Raw genomic sequence first — 5,000 nt, 5'->3', positions numbered from 1 at the left:
GTTATGGTGATGCTGCTTTTAATTAGGTAACGAGGGGGTCGTTAGAGTGATGCTGCGATTAAATAGGTGACGAGGGGCCATGTAGTGCTGTGTGGTAAGAGGGCAGCTATGATCTGGCCAGCGCCAACTCTGCTGTGGGGGTGAAGAATAGAACATAACTCATCTGGTGGAATATCCCTCTCCCTCCTCCTCTCTCCACCTCCTCCTCTCTCCCACTCTCTCTCTCTCTCTCTCTCTCTCTCTCTCTCTCTCTCTCTCTCTCTCTCTCTCTCTCTCTCTCTCTCTCTCTCTCTCTCTCTCTCGTGCAGTCACTCATCCTTCTATCTTTCTACACCCCCACTATTCTCTTACTCACTATCTCTCTTCCAGTTCTTGATCTCTTTTCTGTCTTTTTCTCTCTTGTGCATCTCTCTCCCTCTCTCTCTTTCATGGCCTCATCCAATTTGAGGTCATACCTCTCATCAATCAAGTAAGGAATAGTGAAGAGATCAGGCAAAAGAGTGGAGAGACATTGAGGAGACATGACACTTGTTTTGGACACACAAGAGAGAGAGAGAGAGAGAGAGAGAGAGAGAGAGAGAGAGAGAGAGAGAGAGAGAGAGAGAGAGAGAGAGAGATGGATGATGTCAGAGAAGCTAGAGGACAGGCACACCCCAGGGTTAGTCCAGTTTAGGTCACTGTAGGATCACACACATGCAGTACGTCCATCAGCGGTGTTGCGCTTATTCCCATTCACTTTACCCGGAATGAGGTCACGGGCTGCTGCACTGACCTGTCTTTTTGTGTCGCATTGGATGTGTTCACTATCAAGAGTTGAGAAATGTTTTGACTGATGACGTAACATTTGGCGGATGACGTGCCTACGTCAGACGATTAAGTAGAGGTACTGTTGCTAAAGTTGGCCCCAGCACTGACATGAACGAATTGTCTTGCTTTCATTCGCCATTTTTTTCAAATGCAGTGTTGGATTGAGCGTCATCTCACATCTGTTGTGGATGGCGGATGCATGTGTGCAGTCCTAGCATCAGTCACTTGCATGCTTAAGCAATAAGCCATGTGAGGGTTTGTGTTGGATTTCTAATGGCTAAGGAGTTGGGGCCTGATGCAGAGCGGAGCGCTGTAAACCTCCCCATAGCCATTACAAGTCAAGCACAAACCCCATGACTCAAGTGGCGTATTGCTTATCTAACACTGTTGCACTGCATTGCTGATACATTTTTCTATATTTATATTTGTATTTTTAGGGCTTTTTTGCCTTCATTTGATAGGACAGTTGGAGATGGTGACAGGAAGCGAGTGGAAAAGACGCACATAGAATCTTCGTTTGGAATGCTGTTTGTTTACGACCAATTGACTAATGCGTGGAGCATGTAGCAGCACTAGTAGTAATGGTAATTGGTGTAAGTAGTAGTAGTAGTAGTAGTAGTAGTAACAGTAGTATTAATAGTAATAGATAATACAGTAGTAGTAGTAGTAGCAGCAGCAGCAATAGTAGTAGTAGTAGGAGTATCAGCAGTAGAAGTAGTAGTAGTAGTGGTAGTAGTGGTGTCTCCATAATTCCCTGGGCCCCTGTGTGTGTGTGTGTGTGTGTGTGCAGGCGTGCGTGCGTGCGTGCATGCGTGCGTCTGTGTGTGTGTGTGTGTGTGCGTACGTGCGTGTGCGTGTGTGTGTGTGACAGTTAACAGTTTGTAGATGTGTTGCACTCCTATCCTTAAGATGTTTACTCTGCACATTCCCAGCCTGCACTGAAATATTTCCCTGGCTTGTGTTAAACCTCACTTTGTGCGTGCGTGCGTGCATGTGTGTGTGTGTGCGTGCATGTGTATGAGTGTGTGTGTGTGTGGGTGCACATTGAGAGTTGGCGCCTGTGTAGCTAGATCAGTGTATGAATCCATGTCCAGTGTTGGAGCCTTCAGGTGTGTGTGTGTGTGTGTGTGTGTGTGTGTGTGTGTGTGTGTGTGTGTGTGTGTGTGTGTGTGTGTGTGTGTGTGTGTGTGTGTGTGTGTGTGTTTGGGGTGTTTGTGCGTGAGTATATGTGTGTGGTTGGGGTGTTTGTGCGTGAGTGTGTGTGTGTGTGTGCTTTGTGTGTGTGTGTGTGTGTGTTGATATGCTTTAGTGTGTATCTGTGTTCTGACTATCCCTGTTCAGCTGGCAACAGAGCACGAAGCCCGGGAGGTATGGACGGAGGCCTAGATGGGACAATTCTCACGGGCTGCGTTTGTGGTTCAGAATTTTCCTCCCTGCCTGCCGATGTGAGATGCAGACCTCACAACCACCAGGCTTCATGCCAGACAGAGGACATGCACACACACACACACACACACACACACACACACACACACACACACACACACACACACACACACACACACACACACACACACACAGACACACACACACACACACACACACACACACACACACACACACGGGCACACACGGGCACATGCACACACACATGCATGGACACACATGCAAACACACACAGAAACACATGCACACACACTCACAAGTAGAGGTGCTCCGATCACCATCTTTTGGCCCGATCACCGATACCGATCACCAAAAATCTTTATCTGCCGATCACCGATCATTGCCGATCAAAGAATTTATTTCCTATTTTTTTAATAGCCTATTAATTATCCTTATTGAATATTTCTGCCCATAAACCAATCAATCTTAATTTGCACATGTCGCTTTCACAATGTAGGCCTATTATTAGGCTATTATTATTACCTCCGCCAGGAGGTTATGTGATCGCCTGGGTTTGTGTGTGTTCTGTGTTTGTTGTCTGTGTTTGTTGTCTGTGTTTGTTTGTTAGTTCGCTGCTATGCCACTGCCTGCCACAAGGTGCGCACGGTGAGCACTGAGCAGAGGCGTGCCTGCGCGTGTCTCAGCAAGGAACAGGGAGAGACTCTCTCCTTCGCCTCCAGCTCCAACACCAAGTGCATTTCAACTAAAAAGTTGTTCATCTGCAGTAACCAGTCCTGTCAAATGAATTACCACCGCTACTAAAAATATTCAATTTGTTATAGTGGCCTAGGCTATGTTAGCCTATCATTGCTGGTGCGAGAAGGACAGTGACCATCCCCGCAGATCGTTTAGGTTCACAATGCTGTCGAATTAATTACGTTGTCAAAAAACATGGAAGTGATTGTGTAAGTTCACAATGTTGTTGTGGACTGTGACTTACGTTCACAATCCTGTCGAATTAATTACGCTACCGTTGCCAAAATAATTTATGACTCTAGACCTACGTTCACAGTGCTGGTAAAATGCATTACATCCCCTTCGCTAAAGATAACCCCACGTTGTTTGCGAGATGGACAGGGATCAGAAAGCCCGACAGTATGCATAATGGTCGAGCACCGGCATATATTCCACACGGGTGAGCCTGCGCCAATCTAAACAGTAAGGAACAGGGTGGGACTGTCTCCTTTGACGCCAGCTCCCACACGAGTGCTATAAACCTAAAAAGTTGCTCATCAGCGGGCAGCCTAGCCCTAGGCTACACCCTCATTGCAGTTAACAAACAATCATGTAAAATTAATTACCGCTGCCTGAAATATGTGTGAAGTGGAAGTGAATTGTTGCGAGATGGACAGTGACCACCGCAGATCATTTTGGTTGACAATGTCGAATTAATTGGGTACCATCGCCAAAAATATGGAATTTGTGGCTGTGTAAGTTCACAATGCTGGTCAAACACCCCCTTCACTAAATTTAAAACCAAGCCCAGTTGCGAGATAGAAACGGTGAACAGTGATTTGAGGAATGCGGGGGAAGCAAATGTCGCTTCAACCGACAGCGCCAAGAATAACCAGTGGCCCATGAGAATGATGCATAGCCTATACCATCGTAGGCAAAAAAGGCCTTACCCTTCTGTAGTTGTTTCAGTTTTGTTGGTCAAAATCATTACATTCCCTTCATTAATTAGGCTCTATCAGCGCGTGATCACAAGCTTTCAAAGCAGGTAGATTTTGCAAATGACTGAACTGACATGAGTGTGTCTTTTTGAACGTTCTGACAGGAATATAGTCGGTCATATTGGCAAAGTGATTATTATTGTCCATTATCTAATTATGCCATGCCCTGGCGGAGGTATGTGATCTCGGAGCACTTTTCTAGTTATTATTATTATTATTATTAGGCTATTATTATTATTATTATTATCTTTCAGCTCTTTCAGACTAGTGTTGGTAATATAGCCTACAAGTAAGTCTACAGTATTAATCAATTTATAAGTTATTGCATATAATTACTAAACTATTTAAGATTGAATTGAGACTGAAACATTACATCAATTTATAAGTTATTGCATATAATTACTTAACTATTTAAGATTGAATTGAAGCTCAGACACCTGGATCTCAGTCTCTCGTCTTCTGCATACGAGAAAAAACCCTGTCGCTTTAAATGAGCAGCCTCGTGAGGAGAGCCCCTCCCCTCTCTGTCACTCACTGTCCACAGTTGCAGTGCTCCGCGACCGTTCTGCTCTCTCCCTCTCACCTCACCTCACCTGTCGCCGTTTGGCGTTTCAGCGACTATCAAACTAATCGACTGACTGTCAATTACAACTTTGAAAACAATAACGTTGGCATGCTTGTGCGGACAACGTGAACTTGTCGCGTGCTGACCGAGGCAACTACACAGGTTATAACGCAAAATGGCTAACGGGCGAGAAGTAGTCTATCGCAAATTACATTGTGACTGAAACGCTTGAGATTCTACATACACAAAACAAGAAAAAAACTTCACTTGAAAGAACAGGCAACACGCACAACACAGCGTGTCTGCGAGGAAAGCTCTTTCTCTGTAACACTGTCATAGAATGTAATTCCCTGCACAGAGTTTCACCGTCCACTCTCCCTGTTGCTGTTTGGTGTTGCACCGACTACAAACTAATGACCTGGCTGTCCATTAGGCTACGAATTTAAAAACAATACCGTTGATGATTGTTTTGGAAACGTTTAGTTGTTGCGTGCTGACAGGCTGTAACT

The 5,000-nt window shown here is 45.1% G+C and overlaps 1 protein-coding gene across 2 annotated transcripts in view; it reads left to right on the top strand.

Annotated features, from left to right (window-relative positions):
• The window catches only part of adamtsl4 (ADAMTS-like 4), a 79,695-nt gene that overhangs the window by 14,167 nt on the left and 60,528 nt on the right, over positions 1–5,000 (top strand). The gene's annotated exons all lie outside the window — the stretch shown is intronic.

The sequence above is a fragment of the Engraulis encrasicolus genome, chromosome 5 (genome assembly GCF_034702125.1).
Source record: "Engraulis encrasicolus isolate BLACKSEA-1 chromosome 5, IST_EnEncr_1.0, whole genome shotgun sequence".
Lineage (NCBI taxonomy): Eukaryota > Metazoa > Chordata > Actinopteri > Clupeiformes > Engraulidae > Engraulis > Engraulis encrasicolus.
Note: the sequence above shows the minus strand (reverse complement) of the source record. Positions and strands in the feature narration are given on the sequence as shown.